The sequence below is a fragment of the Balaenoptera borealis genome, assembly GCF_965194805.1.
Source record: "Balaenoptera borealis genome assembly, chromosome: 8".
Lineage (NCBI taxonomy): Eukaryota > Metazoa > Chordata > Mammalia > Artiodactyla > Balaenopteridae > Balaenoptera > Balaenoptera borealis.
In genome coordinates, this window is record NC_138865.1 from 107,657,329 (window position 1) to 107,680,905 (window position 23,577).

The 23,577-nt window shown below is 42.2% G+C and overlaps 1 protein-coding gene and 1 long non-coding RNA gene across 5 annotated transcripts in view; both read right to left on the reverse strand.

Annotated features, from left to right (window-relative positions):
* The window catches only part of LOC309633452, a 589,090-nt gene extending 585,803 nt beyond the window's left edge, over positions 1-3,287 (reverse strand). Inside the window, exon 1 of the long non-coding RNA XR_014247535.1 lies at positions 1,066-3,287. This is a non-coding gene — a long non-coding RNA (uncharacterized lncRNA). The remainder of the gene's footprint in view (positions 1-1,065) is intronic.
* The window catches only part of BRINP1 (BMP/retinoic acid inducible neural specific 1), a 504,031-nt gene that overhangs the window by 210,052 nt on the left and 270,402 nt on the right, over positions 1-23,577 (reverse strand). The gene's annotated exons all lie outside the window — the stretch shown is intronic.

The following is a 23,577-nucleotide window of genomic DNA, read 5'->3' on the forward strand; positions in this document are numbered from 1 at the left end:
TTCAGGTCCCCGACGTCGCACCCCCTTCCCTGCTCCTCTCCGGGCACTGAGTTTCATTTTCCACTTGAGTTTAGAAGTCAAATATTTAGCTGTGCTAATGGGGTATTGGATCTTTTTATTATGGCCCACCACTCAGTGTGTGCAGTTTTGCCGAGATAATAAAAGATGTTAGATCTGGTCTCGCAGCTGCTTAATGCAGAAATGCTATGGGAACACACCTGGGGTGCGACTTCGAACGGAATCAGTGGTAAAGTCAGCCATGTCCCCAGCAGAGATAAAAGCATTAATATCCTATTTCACTCTCAGCCTGCACTGGCATGATGCTGATTAAAATTATTTTCTGCAGTTTGACTTTTTTAAAAAAGAAAATTTGTAGAGGGATGTGTGTGTGTGTGTATGTTAGACAGAGACAGAGACAGAGAGACAGAGGCTTGAATAGGAGTTGGATTTGCTACCTTTGCTTGAAGTCTGGTTTCAGATCTAGTTTTAAGGGCATACATTTCACAGTCCCCTGGCTTGGATGGGACCACCGGGAGGTTTTGTTAAGTGCACTGGGCCTCCCTCTGTGTCACACTCCCCCCCATCCTGTCTTCTCGTCCTCAGTACTAGTGTGTGTTCATATGTGTGTCTGTGCAGGCCTGTTGGTTTGCACCTGTCTTATGGGATAAAAAAGAGAAAGCCTCTGCTGCAGAGCTGACGTGTCTCAGGAGACAAGGTGCAGGTGAGGGGGAGCACGCCAGGTCTCTGGGCAGGTGTACACACACAGGTATACCTACGTGAGTGTGGGCGTGGGATCAGTGTCGGGGGGAGGTGGAAGCCACTAAGAGGACTTAAGTGTTAAGGAAGCAGTGAATTACATATTAGGTAGAATGAGGCATGTACATGTAAGGTGTAGCTTTACATTAGAATCACAATCTAAGGGTGCGGGGTCCTGCATATGGAAGAATGGAAGTGGCCGTTGGGAGGGAGGCTTGTATGAGCATGAGTTTGTTCACAAGACTGATCCAAGGGTGTGTGTGTGTGTGTGTGTGTGTGTGTGTGTGTGTGTGTGTGTGAACAGTCCACAGATATTTACTGAGCATCCACTACAAGCCAGTCCATGTGCTTGTGGCCCAATGCAGGAAGTAAGGTTATGAAAATAGCAGCCAAGGTCTCTCTCCCTATCAAGCCCACAGTCTATGGCCAGGTTTCTCAACCATGGCACTTTTGACATTTTGAGCCAGATAATTCTTTGTTGGGAGGGGACTGTCCTGTGCGTTATAGGAAATGTAGCAGTATCCATGGCATAGTACCTACCAGTTGTGACAACCAAGAATATCTCCAGATGTTGCCAAATGTCCCTTGGGAACAAAATCACCATATGTTGACAACCACTGGTCTATGGGGAAAGACAGATATTAAACAAACAAAGTTACAAAATTGATTCTATAAGCAGCTCCACGTTGTGAGGGAGAAGGACAGGGAGCCAGGAGAGCTTACCCGTAGGGTAAGCTGGGCAGACTGTCGGGGTGAAGGGTTAGGAAAGGTTGCTGGGAGGATGGGCTGAATGTGGGGCGGGCATGAAACACGAGTGTGACTCAGCTGGGTGAAGTGAGCAGGAACAGATGTTCCAGAGAGAGAGAGAACAGTAAGGGAAGAAAGGTCCCAACGGAAGAAGGAGGGAGAACATCACTCAAAACGAAACCAAACAAGAAAATGAAGAGAGCCTTGTGGGCATGGAGTGAGTCGGGGAGGGGAGAGCTTGAGAGATGAGACCAGCTCTTGGCGAGGATGCAAGCTCCTGTCTCCAGAATTCGCAAGCAGGAAGGGGCAGGGGATGTGGGCCAGTAGCACCCTAAGTGGCATTCCTGTCCAGAGAAACTCTGTGTCTCTGAAAGAATCTTCTAATTATAGGAACGAAAGTGTGGATGAACGCTCCATACCCTGCTTCCACCTGAGGCTTCTGCTCAAATACGAGAACTTGGGGCGGTGTGGAGTCCGCCCAGCTCGTCTTTGGGATGTTCTCCAGGGAGGAGATGGTTTCAGGCTTATCAAGAGCGAGAATCAGGCTTTTCAGTGGGGAGCGTTTCCACGTACCTTTGAGCTACACCTGGGGTCGCCTCTATTTCTCAGGCCCACCCACAAAACTGCACAAATGTTTCTCCATCTACACACACACAAACACATACACGCATGTACATACACACACATACACTACACACAACTTCAACTACTTATAATTAACCCATAAATCGTAGACAGACAGCATATGAGTGGCCTTTTAAAATACATCAAGGTTTTTCACAATTGATACTCCCAAGGCCCCTTCTTCAACTTTCAAATGACAAAACTGAAGCCCTGAGAAATGACAGAAGTCACCCACAGCCATGAGAGAGTGGGGATGTCACCCATGTCTGGAGACCCCAAGACTCCCGCTCACACACCTATGACTCCCTGGGAAGAGGGGCACCTACACCATCTTCGGTCAAGTCAGCCCCATCTTCATAAACTTCCAGCAGCTCTGCAGAGATTTGCTGGGTTCCTGCTACCAGGCGTCCACCCCAATCCAGGACCCAGACTGTCACCAAACTCGCCAGCCAATTCCCTGCTTAAAATCAGTCAATGTCCTCTTCCAACAGTGTTCAGGAAAAGGCAACCTCCTCAAGGGACCATCAGAGTTCCTTTACAGCCTCTCTTCTGCCCACGTCTGCAGCCTCGTGTCTGCGCTTCTAAGAACAGCCTCTTTCTCTTGCATCTTGAATCTTCACGTATGCTGTTCCCATACTTAGGAATTCCCTGGCTCCTTTTCCTCCCACCCTTGGCTTTGAGAACCTCTACTTATCTTTAAAGACCTAGCTCATTTGTCACCTCCTCCAGAGCCTCCCTTGCCCAGCCCCACGACATGTACTCACACCTATCCTCTCTCCCCAGGCCAAGTTAAGTTAACTCTCACTGCCTGCCCAATACCCAGTGTTTCCTCCACCAAGCTCAGGGCTCCCTAGGGCGTAAATGTCGGTTTACAATGCTGTTTCTCTCACAAATCTGGGAAGTCCTGCAGGGCAGTGGTTTTATCTCTGTATCCTCGGCCCACAGTAGCTGCTTAAGAGATGCTTTATTAGTCTACTCCTATATGACTCTCTTGAAGTGGCTTCACTATCTTTGAAGAGTGAACACCCAATAAAACCTTCTAGGTTAGTCACATGTCAAAATCATTAGCTGCCACTCAACAGAGAGAATGGCGTGGGGGGAGGGTTGGGCAGAGGGAGAAGGAATGATGTGTGTACGTGTGTGTGTGTGTGTGTGTGTGTGTGTGTGTGTGTGTGTGTGTGTGTAGGATAATCATCAACAAGTGGTCAACAGAGGCTTCTGCGGGAAGAGCCTATGGACATTTGTCTCCTTTGATTTGTCCCCACCCACTAGAACTGGAAGGGGTATGATCCACTCCACCAATTCTGCTTTCCAGGGAGAGTGAACCACTGGAGCTGATTCAAGTCCGTGGACTTTCTTCAGGGACCCACAACAGGAAGTCCAGGCACTGACGACTACCTCAGCTCCGAGATCAATATGGCAGAACATGCAGTCATGCAGCCACCGCAACCTTCTAAATTCTTACTAAGTGCTCCACTACCAACAGAATTGGCCTGTTTCTCTGTTTCCAACTAATCCATTTTTTCTGTCCTTCCAGTTTGACTTCTCAGAGGAGAAATCTGATGGATTCAGCTCACCCTCCAGGACAAGCTATTTCATGCTTCACTGCCAGCTAACACGTAAAGTCTTCTCATGTCAGGTGACTATTCCTGTTCTGATTAGTATCTGCCCCCAAACAGCAGGGAACTGTAAGTGAGGCACTCTTGTCTAATAGGGGCAGTTGGATCTAGCAGACACAATAACCCGTATGTTCCCAGCAGCCCGATTAACCACATCAGGATAAGGCAGGTTCAGTGGGCTGGAGCATGGAATGGTCCCAACCACTGGAGTAGAGCAGATACTGAGGACAAGATCCACACTTGGAAGGGCATTCCTTCTAAAGGATAAAACAAAGTAGCCAGAGGCCAGGATAATATGCAAGGGGCTCAACACAGTGGACTTAGGGTTTATACTGAGAGGAAGGTGGTGTTGAACAAGCATGTGACATTTGGTGTGTTAATTATAAAACTTCCCATCGTCTGACACTCTCCGAACATCTTGAAAGCCTGGATCAGGTCCTCCTCCTTTTTATTTCTCCAGGCCGGACACAGTATCTAACACAGAATCAATGGTAAAAGGAGTTTATGAAACTGAACTGAATTCCTTAATATCTATTTTAGGTCCACCTTCTCCCCCACCAGCTTGTAAGCTCCTTGAAAGAAGGACTGTGCCATCTATTCATTCTGGGATCACCCTATGAACCTAGCACAGGACCTGACCAATAGTACGTGCTCAATAAACACCCGGTGAATATGTTTTTTAAAAATCACACTGCATACACTACCAAATGTAAAATAGAAAGCTAGTGGGAAGCAGCTGCATCGCACGGGGAGATCAGCTCGGTGCTTTGTGACCACCTAGAGGGGTGGGATAGGGAGGGTGGAAGGGAGATGCAAGAGGGAGGGGATATGGGGATATATGTATACATACAGCTGATTCACTTCATTATACAGCAGAAACTAACACGACATTGTAAAGCAATTATACTCCAATAAAGATGTTAAAAAAAAAAAATCACACTGCAGGCACACGCCTCTCAGTTACTCCTAATACCCACAGACCCTTTCTATATACACGGAAAACATCAGTTCTGAAGTCACTTGTCCAGGTACAAATCCAAGTTCACCACTTAATAGCCATGAGACCTTGGGCAAGTTACTCACTGTACCTGAGTCTCCCTTTTACAATGAGAATAACAATACCTACTTTACAGGGTTGTTGCATGTTTTAAATGAGTTAATACATGTAAAGGGTTGAGAGCACTAACTGACACATAATAAACACACACTAAATTAATTGTGATTTTTTTCCCTCACATACAAACGTACTCTACAAATAGTTCCAAATATACGTGCACTAATCCAATAATTATTTTGATCTCCTGCTTTATCTGGAATGGTTTCAAAGCTTTTCTTTGTTCAAACACTCTGAATTTATAGCTTCCTAACAGAATCAAAATGGCCCATGATGTTGTTCTCACAAGCTGACACAGACCCTCTTGCCTACAAGTATCCATCTAGGTAAAGGACTTTGTGTTTTCTTATGTTTTCACAGCTTCTCCTGGATATTGATTTTCTGTAGCTATTATGAACAGTCTTCCAGAGGCTCCTGCCACTGTCTGCATTTGTATGTGTAGTTTGGGCATTAAACCCAGCCCCTCTGCATCTAGCACACCCTGCCCCTATCCTGACTCTGATGAAATCCCAAATGTTGGCTGCCCTGGGCATAGTGATAATGAAGAGGAGGAAGAGAATGATGATGAAATAGAGCATCTCCTGAGTTCTTACTATGTTCCAGGTCCTGGGCTAACGGCTTGACAAGAGTGAATAAGACATGGAGTCTCCTGTGTGTCACTCACAATGTGATGGTGGCCGGGTGAGGATTCTGGCAGAGGGCTATGTCACAGGAGGGGACCTTTCATTCTCCTGATAGGGACAGAGAAGACTTCCCAGGAGAGCTGGCACTTGATCTAGCCCTTGTGGGGTGATCCATGCATGTAATCATTCATTCATTCTCTCTTTCATTAATTCGGCCAACCCAAATCAAGTCTCTACTTTGTGTTGGGCATCTGGCTAAGCCCTGGGCTTATAAAGATGGCCAAACTTGATCCATGAACTCACACACACAGTGTAATGGGGGCGGGGGGCACGAAAATGATTCTTAAGTACAATATTCAACACAATGTAGTAATTGATGCACATTCAAGATGCAATTGGATCATTCACGAGTGATGGAACCAGCACCTACGTCTGCATGTGGGAGTCAAAGGTTTCATAGAGGAAGTAATATTGGAGCTACCTTCATAATAAAAACAGGCCATTTACCAACTAATTTCCTCGTGCCAGGCATTGTGCTCTGTTATATACATTAACCAACTGAATCCCCATAACAACCAGTAACTGTAGGATGTGATGGAAGCCAGTATCCAGTATATCAAGTAGCCAGTATCAGGCTTACTTGATGCCAGAGTCTTGGCTCTTAGCTGCTGTCTGTACAGACTGTTTCCCTGAAACCTAGGAAGAGCCAAAGTAGAAGAAATTCCAGGGGGAAGGAACCTGCACATATAAAGGCAGAGAGATGGGGCGGGGGGAGAGCCAGCAGATTTGGGAATCCACCAATCAATGTTGCTGGTGGAGCCAGCACTGGGTGGGGATGAGAGCAGGAGGGGACATGATGCAGGACTTAAGGGGAGCAACAGTTGTGCTACAATTGGGAGTTTGAGTCTTCTGCTGTACTCTACAAGGCAACAAGAAAGATTTTGAGAAAGAGCAAAATATGATCTGATCTGCCTACGGAAAGATGGATGAGGACAGAGGCTAGGGACTTGGAATGCCATCCTGAGGAGTGTTTGCAGTTACGTGAGAATGTATTGGCAAGAGTTAAAAGAAACCCTCTTTTCGCCTTTCTCTCTCTGCCTGTCAATCTAACCCACTGAGATGGAAGCTTGTAAGTTTATTTGATTTCAGGAAATGATATATTCTTGATTTTTTTTTTTTTTTCTCTCACTGTCTCTATTTTCCCCCGGACTGCATATCATTGCATGCAGTGGCCTGCAGGTTCTCAATTTTTGCTGAGAAATGTACTTTTAGGGTTGTTGGGTCTGTAAAACATGAAATTAACCAGTGTCATATCTTTCACGCCCTCCTCCCTGCTCACCCAGGAGCCCAAATTAAATTTCACACTGAACAATCCGAGCAGCTAACATACTCCAGAGACACCCGGCACATGGCTTTGATGGCCACAAGGTGAACGTCTTTGTCACCAGGCTCCACAGCAACTCTGCCACCTCCGTTTGGATGGCAAAATTTAGCTAATTTGGGCTTGGTCTCAAGCTGCTGTAAATTCCCCCAGGACCAACAGGATCTGTCCCTGAGTACATTAGTGTTTGCACAGAGGTTTACAGCTGACAAGCAGAGCAGGGGAGATTATACATATCTTGCAGGTTGGGAAACCAAAGCTCTGAGAGGTAACCACGGCCAGGCAGTGAGCTTAGCACATTCTCCACCATGATAGCAGTCTTCTGACCACGTGGCAACTCCCCACTACACCTGCAGATAAAAGGCTTTTACAGGTAGCAAGGAAAAAGCTAATAAAAGCCTGTCCCTTGGTAATTTATTGCAACTGGAAACTGTCACTTTTTCTTTCAACCTCCTCGTTTTTAGACCCCATCTTCTCTTCCAATTCCATAAGAACCATATCATCGTTATTCCCACAGCCCTTGCAATATCCTTCTCTTCAACTGTCTCCAGATTCAGTACATTCCTTCTACCCTCACTCTACTGACCCGTGCTGCTCATCCACCATGCGTTTCTCCAGAACACCCATCTGCCCACGTCTTCTTTGTCTTCAACTTTGGTTAAACTTGCTCATCCACAGAAATGTAGTTCCTTGTCCTCATCATAATTAATCTGCCCCTATGCCATGGTCCCATGCAACTGGTGTTCTCACAATACATCTTTTATAGGCTGCTGTGTCTTTCCCTCTGTAACCATACTGCCCGAGGCCAGTGGCCAGGCCTATTTCATGTTGGATCTTTGTGCAAAGCAACGTTTTGGGTACAACAGTCATCCATGTATGCTTTACTAAATCCAGTTGCATCCACCAAATCAAAAAATTTTACTGTGCTTTATCTCTCACTGCCTTGCTGGGTGAGAGTATCTAAATTGGTTTAAGAGATTACCCTTGTGATAGACAGTCAATCTCATGAATAAACCAGGAGAATGTATCTGATGGGTGATAATGAGTAATATTTCTTCCAGGATTTGTTTACATTTTATGTTGCCTAGCACAGTCAGTTGACAAACTTTGGAAGCAGGAGAGGGTCCAGGAAGAGAAAAGGAGAGAATGCAAGTCTTACCAGCAGTGAAGAATGATCACACTAAAAGGCATTTCTGAGTATACCCAGCACCAAATGTAATGTCTCCTATATTGTTCTCCCCAAAATAAATGCTCCTTCAATGACTGAACTGCTGCTAAGGCAAGGAGGTTATTATCTTACAAGGCAGTCCCTCTTAGGGTGGAACCTCACTGTGAGACAAACTTCCTTTATCAAGCTGAAATTTGCATTTCTCCTTCCAGGCAACGGCCCTGGCTCTGCCCTCTGTAACTCCATAGGACAAAACTAGGTGTTCCTTCCATGACACATACTTTAAAATATCTAAAGACAACTCTCATGCCTTCCTCATTTTTTTTTTTAGTTGAAGCATAGTTGATTTACAATATTGTATTAATTTCAGGTGTATAGCAAAGTGATTCAGTTATAAATATATATATTTTTATTTTTCATTATAGATTATTGGAAGATATTCAATCTAATTTCCTGTGCTATACAGTAAATCCTTTTTGCTTATCTATTTTATGTATAGTAGTTTGACAAATATTATATGATATCACTTATATGTGGGATCTAAAAAAGCAATACAAATGAATCTATATACAAAAGAGAAACAGACTCACAGATGTAGAAGACAAATCTATGGTTACCAAAGGGGAAAGGGGGAGGGAGAGGAATAAATTAGGAGTATGGGATTAACAGATACAAACTACTATGCCTTCCTCGTTTTTCACTTTCTTCACAATATCCATTTTGCAGAAGTGAGCCCGGAGTTTCAGAGAAGAAAAAGGACTTGCCCAAGATAACAGAAAGTTAGAGCTATAACCACTATCCTGGTGAACTTTCCATTGACCCACGAGGAGTGCGATGGTTAGGTTTGTGTGCCAACTTGGCTAGACCAAGTTATGCACATAACCGGGTACTAGGCTAGTACTTAGTTATGCAATAACACACTAATGTAGGTGTTTCTAGGGAGGTATTTTGTAGATGTAATTAACAGCAATAATTAGTTGATTTCAAGGGAGATTATCCTCTATAATTTGGATGCACCTCGTCCAATCAGTTGAAAGCCTTTGAGAGCAAGACTGAGGTTTTCCTGAGGAAGAAGAAACCCCACCAATGGACTGTAGCTCCTGCCCTAGAACTCCCAGGCTTCTAGCCTGCTCTATAAATACACACACATATGTGTATGCATATTACATATGTGTGCGTGTCCCATTGGCTCTGCTTCTGATATGCTTCTGCTTTTCCTCCTCTGCTTGAACGCTGATTGATACAAGGGGATTTACCCCAAGACTTGACTCTATGGGGGAGGATTTTGGACCCCAAGACAAGACTGGAAGCAGAGACATTTATGGAAAGGAAGCCTCTGAACTCCTTCACCGGATGCCATGGAAGTTGGGGGCTGGCCATGGCCACATTTTTGGGCTGAAGACCTCCCCAGACCATAATAGAGCCCCATCCACTCACGAGGGGGTGTAGGAGGGGGAGCCCTGCCATTGCTGTGCTCTCGGAAGAGGAGCTGACTCTGGCTCCTTCAGAAACAGGCCCTTGGCTCTTCCTTTTGCTACACCAGGGCTGCATCTGGGAGAAGAAGCAGACCAGGCTGTGTTTCTCCCTGAGGCTAATGAGATATATCAGATGCAGGTGACACTTGGGTTAGCCAAGCACCTGCTCTTCTAAAGCCTGAGGCTTTCTACTAACCTGGGAAAGAATTTGCTGCTGCAGCTCACCCTGGAAAGGTTAGCTAAGAATTCCTTGCAGTGGTTAAGACTTGGAATGCTTTTAAAACTGCCCCAGGACACCACTGAGTGCAGAATTAACTGGGGATGGGGGTGGAGAAGAGGGGGGAAGGTTTCAGCTCCCGGAAGCAGCTTCTTTATGGCTGAGAGGCAGTTGAGTGGAAAGGTGAGAGCATGCTTTTGGGTTGGGCTGCCTCACACCTAAAGTTGGATTTCTCACTTACTAGTTTGTGACTTCTCTGAGACTCAGTTTCCTCATCTGTTAAACAGGGATAAAAACAGTCCTTCCTGATAGGGTTTCTATAAGGGTTAATTAGCACATGGAACATGATAACACATACAAATTCCCTGGCACATAAGTGTTCAATAAATGTTTGCTATTGCTATTGCTATGCTTTTCTTCCTTAAAATATTTGACTGATGTTTCATTTGTTTTCAGTCAGGATTGGAAGCTATTGCCCTTAACAGACTGGATAGTGATGAAGCCCATAAGCCTTATCATCATGCAAATCAGGGTCTCTCCCTCTTTCTCTGTGACTTGGAGCAAGTGATTTGACTGCTGTCTCAGTTAACAGTTAGCTTGTGTGAATATGGGCATAATAATACCCGGAATGCTGATAAAATATAATGGGTATGAGAATGCGTCAAAGAGTCAGGCTGCCAGGGTTCGAATCCCAGCTCTGTCACTTGATAGCAGTGTGGCCTTAGACAAGTTATTTAATCTCTCTTTGCTGCAGTTTACTCATTTATAAACTGAAGACAACAACAGTACCTATCTCCCAGGGCTCTTATGGTGGTTCAATGCATTAATATGTATAAAAGGCTTGGAACAGTGCCTAGCACTTAGTAAGAACCTGATAAATGACAACCATTCTCATTGTGCTCTGAGTAAAGATTAAATGAGATGCTTTTAAAACATTTGGTACCTAGCAGATGCACAATAAAATAATAGAGATTGTGGTCGTTGTTATTGTTTATAGTATTAATAAAGACAAGTATAACATTACCATCGTCTGACTTCTGGAGACCTGATACACGTTCTATTAGGTAAGGTTTGTCTTCAGGCCTTCTCTGTTTTCATCCCTTTTAATTTTCTAGAAGATAAATCTGGCAGAATCTCAGCTCCATGTGACTCCTCTGTTAAAGTAATATCTTCAGTAACGTTTACTTGCAGAATAAAATCCAACCTCTGGACTTCTTTAACCTCCATGATCTCTCCCTTAATGAGCTTTCCAGCTTTACAGTAGCATCCCCTTATCCATGGGGATACGTTTCAAGATCCCCAGTGGGTACCTGAAACCGCGATAGTACAGAACCCTGCATATACTATGTTTATTCCTAAACTCACAGGCAGGTAACGTATACAGCTTGGAAATGTCGCATAATGGGATGATTCACATCCCAGGATGAGCAGGACTACGCAAAATTTCATCACATGACTCAGAATGGTGCACAATTTAAAATTTGTGAGTTGTTTATTTTTGAAATTTTCCATTTAATATTTTGGGACCGAGGGTAAGTGAGACTGAGGGAAAATGAAACCACAGATGCTAATGTATTTCCTTGTATCATACTGTTTCTTATCTCTTCCCTGTGTTCACTGCACAGCCTGGGTGCCCCCTCAGCACACGGTGAGTGTATGTCTCTTGATGGATCCCAGACGATGATTAACATTGACATTAACATTCAGTCTGAAATGATGTTAGCCTGGACGATGCAAGGACCACATAACCATAAAAGCAACCAGACACTGGATGCCTGCTGTGTGCCAGGCACTGTGCTAAGTACTTTACATGTAATCTTTCCTTTCAATTCAATATTCACAACGACCTTGTGAGGCAGGAGTCATTAATTCCCTTTTTGAAATGGGACATCTGAGGCTCAGCCAGGTAAAATGAGTTGCCAAGGTGCTAGTTAGTTCTTGGCTGAGTCGCTTATAAGCTTCATTGTCTTACGTCCCTGGTTCCTTTTTCATTTTTTAAAACTTCTTATGTCAGTATGACATGCAGAGAAAAGTAGAAATATCATAAATTCATGGCTTGATGAATTTTTATGAATGGAATACATCCGTGAACTAAAATCAAGAAAAAGAAAGTAAACAGCATCTCCCAAACCCCTCTGATGCTCCCTTCTAGTACTACTTGTCTGAGAGTAACCACTATTGTGATTCAATGTGTTCAAAGATACATGAATCATGCATTCAATAACATGAGTTATTCTGCCAGTTTTGTACTTTATAGAAATGGAATCATTCGTGCCTACATTCTTTAGCTCAAGACATATGTGTGAGATTCATCCATACTGTTGACTACACTTGTAGAGCATTCATTCTCATTGCTGTATTTCATACAGAATTACTTGCAAATTCAGTGTTGGATGAGCCTGGCCATGTGCAAAGCTTCAACAGAGAAAAGGCTACGAATCTGGGTAAACATCACGGCACTTAACAAACTGGAAAGACAGGATCAGTACTATGCATGTAAGCAGGGTGTATGTGTATAAGAAAGTAAAATGAGGCAGGATAAACTGTCTCTTCAAGTTCAATACCAGAGTCATGTATTATTTTAAAGACTGTGTCTAATTCAGAGCACACAAGCTTACACACATGATTAAGAATTTGGAAATATTTTAGAGTTTCTTTAGAAAGAGATAAACCCCAGATAGAGAATAGAGTGAATTGTTTCTGCTTAAGGATCAACCATCCCCAACCCTGTTCTCTCATCTCTGACCTCCATGTTTGGACACTGCCTGTTTCTCTCCAGCTTGAGCTGACCTCCCTGGACATGGTACCAGGGCCTCCCTAAACTTGTAGCCTCTGCCAGGGGCATCCTGCTACGCTACCCTACACCTTGCTTATCCCTTCAACTGTTGGGGGTATTAGTGTAGTTTCCAGTTTTCCAGACAGTGATGCTATACACATCCTAGTTCCCATGGATGCATTTCTGGCCTGATACAGTTCTTTATCTCTGTATTAAATTACACTTGTATGCTGGAGCTCTTAGGTAACCGAGCTGCACACGTTTCCCTTCTAACAAGCAGAAAACTGGGCATTCACGGCCATGCAGATATTACTGCTTTATTATCTCTGACAAGTAGTGGTGTTTGGAAGAGGTTGAAGCTGTGGCTAGTTACTGTCACGAGGATCCCCTCAGTGTCAATTACACTAAGCAGAAAGAGCTCTAGGCAGGCATTCTACAACATCTTAAATAGAGTCATGAATTCTCCCCATTCAACAGGTTAATTTAGATGGCTATTTTAGGTGATCTTTCAGGCCAGCTCACTCTGCAGGCCTACCAGGATGTAGTCATATTCAATAATAACAGTACACCTCACATCTACACAGCATTTTATAATTTAGAAAGCACTTTTTCATGTGTTTCTAAATGTCATGTGCCCACCCACGTATATTTTTATTGCTACCCCATCTGCTGTATTTTACAGACAAGAGAACAGGCCCAGAGGTGCAGATGTTACCCAAGCTTGCAGGGGTGAACCAGGCCCCACATGGGCTCTGTTGACCTTAAATGACCCTTTAAGACATCCTACCTTTTTGCCTAAGACAAGATATTTATTTGGGTGCCTACAGAATTCTTCTATAGATCAGCAGATGATCTGGTGATTCAAACCTTAAAGAAAAAAAATATGGGGCTCAAATAGTCTCTCTCATGCTACACAGAAATGTGGGTCCTCCATCAACTATTCAACGAACTCCCAGAAGCTATTTGTACACAAGGTTGGTCCTAGGAAGCCCTTTAACAGCAAGTTAAAGGCCAACTCCAAACCTACAAACTGTAGTCCATCAGCGTTAGTCTGGATTACCTGACCCTCCATCCCTGATTTCCCCAAGCCTATTCTGGCTTTTAGTTCCAGAAACCACCCTGCTCAGCTTACGCTATCATCCTCTTCTGAACCTCAGCAACTGGTCCAGCTTCACTCTCGGTGGCGTTCGTGTCGCCTCTGGGTTTTGCCACTTGCCTGCCATGCATCCAGGTTTGAGTCTTGCTATGGTTTACCCTCTGCCTGTCCGAAGGTGGGGGAAGACTTGAGGTTCTTTTATGTGAGGACGTACTGGTTCTGCTTACAGACACCCCTCCTGTCTGCACCTGTGGTGAAACGGGCTGACTTTCCATTTGGATGAGAGTAAAAGTCTGATGCTTAAAGTTTTCAAATGGTCCCTTTCCCATATGATATCTAAAACACAAGATATTCTCTTTGACCAGCAACTGGTTTATCTGTATCAGGGATCAGCAAACTTTTTTTGCAAAGGGCTAGATAGTGAATATTTTCAGCTTTGAGGCCAGTGGTGTTTGTGGAAAGCACTCAAACCTGCCATTGTAGCATAAAAGCAACCATATACAATATGTAAGTAAATGAGTGTGGCTGTGTTCCAATAAAACTTAATTTACAAAATAGGCAGTGGGCCTGACTTGACTTGTGGGCCATAGCTTGCTGACCCCTGATCTATAGAACCAATTCTGGCTGTAATCTAGAATCTGCCAAAGATTAGTTATGACATCAGATATTTGACAGCAGAGTTAAATGGCCATGTTAACTTCTCTTCATCTAACTCTCTCACTGGATAGGTAGCATGCCGGGTTGATAAAGCCTCAAAACAATTTTTCTACATAGATTTTGAAGGGAAGAAATGCTAAAGATCAAGACTGTGTAAAGAGAAAGTTAAGATGTCTGTGGCTGCAATGAAGAACCTAACAAGGACTTAACCATGGAGTAACAATGGCTTAACCCAAAGGACACCTGTGGTTCATACAGTTAGACCAGAGTCAGTTGATCTCAGGGTTGACTGAGTGGCTCTAAGCTTGTCTTCAAGGATGTAGATCCTTTGCATCTTTCTATCCTGTCCCCCTCACCATGTTGGCTTCTCATTCCTGTGTTGGTCAGCTCACAGTGGCAAGAGAAAGGTGGTATTTCCAAACATCATTTCCTGACAGGTCTGTGTCCAAAGCAGGAAGGAGACTGAGCAAACCTCCTCCTTAAGTATATTTCTTTATAAGAAATGAACATGTTTCCCAGGAGCCCCCCAAAAGACTTTGCCTCACATTAGCAGAATTAGATCACATTCTCATCCACAGCCAATCAACAGCAAAGAGGAATGCGGATGACCATTAATAAACCATGATTCATCCTCTAGGTCCAGGTACATTTCCCCTCAATGAAAATATTATGTGCAAGAAAGCAGGTGTTGAAGGGAGGAGGGGGTATGGGGACGGCTGAATTCAGATCACAAAGAATGGAGGAAGACACTAAATTCTCTGTGAAGGTGGCGGCATGCAGGGCCTGCTGGGCTAAGGTGAAGGTGATGTACTGTCTTGAATTCAAGCTCTGGCTGAACCACGATGTTCAGTCACAATAGTTCTCAAACATTCATGTTCCTGAGAATCAGCAGGGGCCCTTGTTAAAATGCAGTGTGCTGGGTCCCTGTGCTAGGAATTGAGATTAAATAGTGCTGGGAGGGGACACAGAATATGTTTTTGAACAAGTCCCCAGAGAAATTTTGATGCAGGTAGTCTGCTGCTCACACTGCGACAATCAATCACTACATGATTTTAAAGCCTTGATGAGAGAGATGTATGTACAAGGTAGAAACTGCTGTCATTCTACACTTCTGGTTTATCTTAAAAGCAAAGATGCAGATACATAAATACTGGGGGCACAGAGCTTCCCTTTGTTCTGAGAAAGAAAGAGAATTGAGACTTTTAAATTGCATGAATATCAAGCCAAAATGCCTGTATCCAATGTGTCTCTTACTACACATTTAGAGAGGTGGAAGGCTAAACATAAAATCAGGGGAATTTGCATGAACATGGTTTGCAAGCTCCCTGGTATTTTATATAGACAACATGGAACAAGAGCTGTGTCCAGAGAAACCCAGCTTTGATCCCTCATGTTATAAACATGGACAATAGCTTAAACTTTTTAGCCTCACTGTCTACTTACGTGAAATGAGGAAAATATTTTCCCTATATCATATGATAAGGTGATATTTTAAAAAGAATTAAGAAATCATGCATGTAAAGCATTTATCACAGTGCTTAGCTACTCTAAATGATCAATAAACACCAGCTCTCATCACCATCTTTGTCTTCATCATATTTGTAGTAGTGGCTATGGTTTTATCTATTTTTACCTATGTTTATAGTTATTAAGGTTATCTTACTAATTTTCTCCAATTTAGATATGAAGCTGAGTCCCAGCTATAAGAAATAGCTTGCCAAGTTTGCCAAATTAGTTGGCTGAGTTGGGTCTTGCACTCAACTTGATTCTTGATTCACTAATCAAATTCTCCAACTCACATACTAAATTCAAAATGAACACGTGACTGACCTAGTTTCCTGGCACAAATGAAGAAAGCACCCCACTCTGTTTAATTTCAGCCCCCTCTCTCTCTCTGCCTTTCTCCCTTTCTCTCTCTCTTTCTCTCTCTCCCCAGCCTGTGCCTTGGCTGATATGCAGAAGGCTTACTGGAGTAATTAAAAAGGGGAGCCAAGGTGCTCATTGGGACCAGGAGACAAGTCGATGCGGCTCAATCTGCTGGGAATTGACTGCAATCAATTTCTCTGAAGGCCTGTCCAAGGCTGCAGCTGTAAAGCGCTCAGCGAGCTGATCAATGGTGGCCTTGAGTGCAGCGGAGGGAGAGATAAAGTGGTGGCGGCAGCCGCGGGGCAGTCTGCAGCCAGCAGGCCAGCCCAAGTCCAAGGTCAGCCTCTGGAACCTCTTCCCCTCTCCCCTCTCCACACAGCTCCCTGGCAGAAGTGTCAAAACAAGATAGAGCAGCTAGAAACACATGAGAAACATTCCTGGAATCTCCGAGGGAAAGAAAGAAACTCATTTGCTAAAGATAATAAAAATAATAATAATCTCATAGTCATCATCATAACCGTAATGACAGTGGTGGTGATAATGACAGGGCACCTGATTTTATCTTCTGCTCTCTGAACGTGAAAACATATCTCTATATCCAAATGAAAGTCATTTATGGGCTGCTGTTTTGTGGCAAATGGAATTCATCACATTTAATAAAATGTTAATTGCTGTGGAGGAAGGAAGCCTCGTCTTTCTGGTTTTGTACATTTGTTTCTTCATTAAAGAAAGTGTCAAGCACTATGATGGGATACCACCTAGTGTGCGTTGCATCTTGCACATAGTAGGTGCTAACTTCATTTTTTAAAGTAATGCATGGCACTGTATTGTATGTTGTGAATAAAAATTTAATGAATAAAATATGCCTCTTGCTTTCAAGGAATTCACATTCAAAGCGTAGCATGTAAACAGAGTGCGTTAGTACATTTGGGCTGCTGTATCAAAATACCAGAGACTGGGTGGCTTCCAAACAACAGAAATTTATTTATTTCTCACAGTTCTAGGGACTGGAAGTCTGAGATCAAGGTGCCAGCAAGGTTGGATGAGGGCCCTCTTTCAGATCACAGACTTCTCCTCATGTCCTCACCTGGTGGAAGGTGCTAGGAAGCTCTATGGAGCCTCTTTTATAAGGGCACTAATTCCCATTCATGGGAGGTCCATCCTCATGATCTAGTCACCTCCCAAAGGTCCCGTATTCTAACACCAGCACATTGGGTGTTAGGAGTCCAACATGTGAAATTGAGGGGACACAAACATTCAGACCATAACACAGGGGACTATGGCGATAAAAATATGAACCAAGGAGTTAAGGAGCCAGAGGAAGGATGGGTTAACTCTGGTGGGACCAGGGAGCAAAAGGCATTGGGGGTAATTTGAGCTCCAATTTGAAAATTAGATACAATTTCTCCCGGTAGAAAAAGCCACTCACGACAGAGAGAAAAGCACAAACTCAGGAGCGTGTACATCAAGTTGGCTGGTTGCAAGCAGTATGCCTATCAGGTGCTTGAATGAAAAATTACAAAAAAAGCTGGAAAGGTGAGCTGGAGCTTGGAGAGAAGGGACCTCATTCCATGCAAAGGAACTTACACATTTTCCTTTTCCATCCCTTAGCCAATGGGAACCATAAAAGATTCTTAATTAAGAGGATGTTAGATTCTCATCTGGAAATTGTATCATAATAAATAGAAAAGAAGAAACAGAAGTGAAAGAATTATGCAGAACAGATGAAAAGACAAAGGCTCAAAGAGGTGAAGTAAATTGCTCAGGTCAGCAGGCGAGGATAGATCTCATACCCAAGTATTTCAACTCAAATTCCAGTACACTTTCCAGTACTTCATACCAGGGTGGCAGGTAAGAGCACCGATTTTAGAATTATATAGATGTGGTTTAAATCCTAACTCTGCCACTTTGGGGCTAAATGAACTTGAACAGGTCAATTTACCTCCTTGAGGTTTAATTTCTTCATTTATAGAATGGGGATAAAACACCTGCCTATTGGGGTAACAATGAGAACTGAATGTAATAATATATATAAGGATCTCTGCAGAGACCTAGCTTATTGTAAGATTTTGATAAATGTTAGATGTCATTGTTATTAATATTAAATTCAAATACCCTCCCCATGTTTCCTTTCGGAATCTTTCTTCCACTTCTTTTGACATCTCTTTGAATACTTTAGTACCTTGGATTAATTTTTAGGCACGATGATGGACTATCTGAAAAGCTATTTTGGTTTGGAGGGACTTTCCCTCACCTTTTTGAACACACCACCCAGCTGAATATCATATATCATATGAAGAATGGTTAAGGGAGATGAGAAAATTTGGATGGACATGCAAACCATCTTCATGTATTTCAAAAGTTGTCAGTCTTAAAATGGAGAAGACTTATTCTTGTTTGGCTTCAAAGGTAAAAGTTTTACCAGTAGAAAGAAGTTTGTTTTGTTTTGATGAAGAGAATTCTAATGACTGGGGCTGTTTGCCAATCAAGTGTCCTAAATAGTATAGTAGCAAGTTCCCCATCAATGAAAGGATTTGATTTGAGATTAATGGCTGCAAAAGGTGTTTTAACTGGAGACTCAGTTAAGTGATCTCTGAAGCCCTTTCATTGAAACCAGGAAGTCATCCATTCAATGTAAATAAAGTAAGCCATTTATAAATGTGTTGGAGTTTCTAAATGAGATATTTAATATAGTAGGGTATGCATACTAAGACCCAGGAGTTAAATCCATCCTGTAGAGATGTGTGTATGTTTTTCAGCAAAATGGCGGATCATATTCTTTCTAGTTCACCATAGTCTGTCTACATCATTCCCTGTTGCCTTCCCTGTAAACTTTACCCCTATACTTGATATATATATATCAAGCATACTGCTTGATGCTGTATGGAAAGAGCCCTAGACCAAAAGTCAGGAGACTCAGTTCTGATCCTGGATCTGGCTAGTGATTTGCTATGTTCCATTTGGCCAACAACTTCCCCTGTCTCAGCCTCAGCATCTTATCTGTGAGATAAGGGTGTTGGACTCAATATCTAAGGGCTTCTTCTGCACTAGCATTCTGAGATCTAATATCATGAGCAGCGAAACTCACTCGAATGACCTTCTTTAGAAAAGCAACATCATTGTCTGAACCTCCTGGAGAGGGGTACATGTGTGTTGTTGTCTTTTCTAAGGAATGCAATTTGTAACCATTAATAAAAACTGATGAACCTGCCATCAGCCTTCTTGCCTTTTCCTGGATTCCCAAGTTATTCTGAATAATTAAAATGAGAAAAAAATATCCAAATATTGCCAGTGTGTTCTCTGTTGAGAAAAACACTTTGTAGGGTTTGTCCTCCAAATAGCTAACCACTCCCTCTCCTTTTTTAACTGAACTGATTAACCAACCAAAGGTTGATTTGTTGGCTGTTTTTGCTGTTATTCTCCGACAGAGACTGACAGATAAACATATGAAGGAGGTGACAAGGAAAGAGGAGAATCTCACAGACTAACAAAATGAAAAAAACAATGCTTGTAAATGTGTAGAACGGTCATTCTGAAGTTTATGTGTGAGGTTCTTTCACTCCGAAAAGCAACTCAACTGTGTGACTAGAGTCCATTTACTAATTGTCTGACACTGGGTGCTCCTCCTGCTCCCATTACAGCAAAGTCACTCTTATCTGTTGAGATCAGGATCCGTAATTGTAGGTTAATGGAAAGTCAGTGAAAGGAAAAGAGTGCTGGAGTATCAAAGAGCAGTCTACTAGCTAGGGGGGGTCTAACGCACAGTGAGCATTAGGCAAATTCTCAAAGGAAATGGAAAGCATCAGTTAATCCAGAGAATCGATTAGTTCAGAAGTCAAGGATGATCATATTAAAACAATTAGAAAATACAGAAAAGCAAAAAGAAAGATACTTGTCCAAATCCACTCAGAGACAGTTAGCATTTTTTTTAACATCTTTGTTGGAGTATAATTGCTCTACAATGGTGTGTTAGTTTCTGCTTTATAACAAAGTGAATCAGCTATACATATACATATATCCCCATTTCCCCGCCCTCTTGCGTCTCCCTCCCACCCTCCCTATCCCACCCCTCTAGGTGGACATAAAGCACCGAGTTGATCTTCCTGTGCTATGCTGTTGCTTCCCACTAGCTATCTATTTTACATTTGGTAGTATATGTAAGTCCATGCCACTCTCTCACTTTGTCCCAGCTTACCCTTCCCCCTCCTCGTGTCCTCAAGTCCATTCTCTATGTCTGTGTCTTTATTCCTGTCCTGCCCCTAGGTTCTTCAGAACCATTTATCTTTTTTTTTTTTTTTTTTTACATTCCATATATATGTGTTAGCATACGGTATTTGTTTTTCTCTTTCTGACTTACTTCACTCTGTATGACAGATTCTAGGTCCATCCACCTCACTACAAATAACCCAACTTCGTTTCTTTTTATGGCTGAGTAATATTCCATTGTATATATGTGCCACATCTTCTTTATCCATTCATCTGTCCATGGACACTTAGGTCGCTTCCATGTCCTGGCTACTGTAAATAGAGCTGCAATGAACATTGTGGTACATGACTCTTTTTGAATTATGGTTTTCTCAGGGTATATGCCCAGTAGTGGGATTGCTGGGTCATATGATAGTTCTATTTGTAGTTTTTTAAGGAACCTCCATACTGTTCTCCATAGTGGCTGTATCAATTTACATTCCCACCAACAGTGCAAGAGGGTTCCCTTTTCTCCACACCGTTCCAGCATTTATTGTTTGTAGATTTTTCGATGATGGCCATGCTAACTGGTGTGAGGTGATACCTCATTGTAGTTTTGATTTGCATTTCTCTAATGATTAGTGATGTTGAGCATCCTTTCATGTGTTTGTTGGCAATCTGCATATCTTCTTTGGAGAAATGTCTATTTAGATCTTCTGCCCATTTTTGGATTGGGTTGTTTTTTTGATATTGAGCTGCATGAGTTGCTTGTAAATTTTCGAGATTAATCCTTTGTCAGTTGCTTCATTTACAAATAGTTTCTCCCATTCCGTGGGTTGTCTTTTAGTCTTGTTTATGGTTTCCTTTGCTGTGCAAAAGCTTTTAAGTTTCATTAGGTCCCATTTGTTTATTTTTATTTCCATTTCTCTAGGAGGTGAGTCAAAAAGGATCTTGCTGCGACTTATGTCATAGAGTGTTCTGCCTATGTTTTCCTCTAAGAGTTTTATAGTGTCTGGCCTTACATTCAGGTCTTTAATCCATTTTGAGTTTATTTTTGTGTATGGTGTTAGGAGTGTTCTAATTTCATTCTTTTACATGTAGCTGTCCAGTTTTCCCAGCACCACTTATTGAACAGGCTGTCTTTTCTCCATTGTATATCCTTGCCTCCTTTGTCATAGATTAGTTGACCATAGGTGCGTGGGTTTATCTCTGGGCTTTCTATCCTGTTCCATTGATCTATATTTCTGTTTTTGTGCCAGTACCATACTGTCTTGATTACTGTAGCTTTCTAGTATACTCTGAAGTCCAGGAGCCTGAGTCCTCCAGCTCCATTTTTCATTCTCAAGATTTGCTTTGGCTATTCGGGGTCTTTTGGGCTTCCATACAAATTGTGAAATTTTTTGTTCCAGTTCTGTGAAAAATGCCACTGGTAGATTGATAGGGATTGCATTGAATCTGTAGATTGCTTTGGGTAGTATAGTCATTTTCACAATGTTGATTCTTCCAATCCAAGAACGTGGTATATCTCTCCATCTGTTTGTATCATCTTTAATTTCTTTCATCAGTGTCTTAGAGTTTTCTGCATACAGGTCTTTTGTCTCCTTAGGTAGTTTATTCCTAGGTATTTTATTCTTTTTGTTGCAATGGTAAATGGCACTGTTTCCTTAATTTCTCTGTCAGATTTTTCATCATTAGTATATAGGAATGTAAGAGATTTCTGTGCATTAATTTTGTATTCTGCTACTTTACCAAATTCATTGATTAGCTCTAGTAGTTTTCTGGTAGCATCTTTAGGATTCTCTATGTATAGTATCATGTCATCTGCAAACAGTGACAGCTTTACTTCTTTTCCGACTTGGATTCCTTTTATTTCTTTTCCATCTCTGATTGCTGTGGTTAAAACATCCAAAACTATGTTGGATAATAGTGGTGAGAGTGGACAACCTCGTCTTGTTCCTGATCTTAGTGGAAATGGTTTCAGTTTTTCACCATTGAGGACAGTGTTGGCTGTGGGTTTGTCATATATGGCCTTTATTATGTTGAGGTAAGTTCCCTCTATGCCTACTTTCTGGAGGGTTTTTATCATAAATGGGTGTTGAATTTTGTCGAAATCTATCTCTGAATCTGTTGAGATGATCATATGGTTTTTCTCCTTCAATTTGTTAATATGGTGTATCACATTGATTGATTTGCGTATATTGAAGAATCCTTGCATTCCTGGGATAAACCCCACTTGATCATGGAGTATGATCCTTTTAATGTGCTGTTGGATTCTGTTTGCTAGTATTTTGTTGAGGATTTTTGCATCTATGTTCATCAGTGATACTGGCCTGTAGTTTGCTAGTATTTTGTTGAGGATTTTTGTATCTATGTTCAACAGTGATACTGGCCTGTAGTTTTCTTTCCTTCTGACATCTTTGTCTGGTTTTGGTGGCCTCGTAGAATGAGTTTGGGAGTGTTCCTCCCTCTGCAATATTTTGGAGGAGTTTGAGAAGGATAGGTGTTAGCTCTTCTCTAAATGTTTGATAGAATTCACCTGTGAAGCCATCTGGTCCTGGGCTTTTGTTTGTTGGAAGATTTCTAATCACAGTCTCAATTTCAGTGCTTGTGATTGGTCTGTTTATAGTCTCTATTTCTTCCTGGTTCAGACTCTGAAGGTTGTGCTTTTCTAAGAATTTGTCCATTTCTTCCAGGTTGTCCATTTTATTGGCATAGAGTTGCTTGTAGTAATCTCTCATGATCCTTTGTATTTCTGCAGTGTCAGTTGTTACTTCTCCTTTTTCATTTCTAATTCTTTTGATTTGAGTCTTCTCCCTTTTTTTCTTGATGAGTCTGGCTAATGCTTTATCAATTTTATCTTCTCAAAGAACCAGCTTTTAGTTTTATTGATTTTTGCTATTGTTTCCTTCATTTATCTTTATGATTTCTTCCCTTCTGCTAACTTTGGGGGTTTTTTGTTCTTCTTTCTCTAATTGCTTTAGGTTTAAGGTTAGGTTGTTTATTTGAGATGTTTCTTGAGGTAGGACTGTATTGCTATAAACTTCCCTCTTAGAACTGCTTTTGCTGCATCCCATAGGTTTTGAGTTGTCAAGTTTTCATTGTCATTTGTTTCTAGGTATTTTTTGGTTTCCTCTTTGATTTCTTCAGTGATCTCTTGGTTATTAAGTAGTGTATTGTTTAGCCTCCATGTGTTTGTATATTTTACAGATTTTTTCCTGTAATTGATATCTAGACTCATAGCACTGTGGTTGCAAAAGATACTTGATACGATTT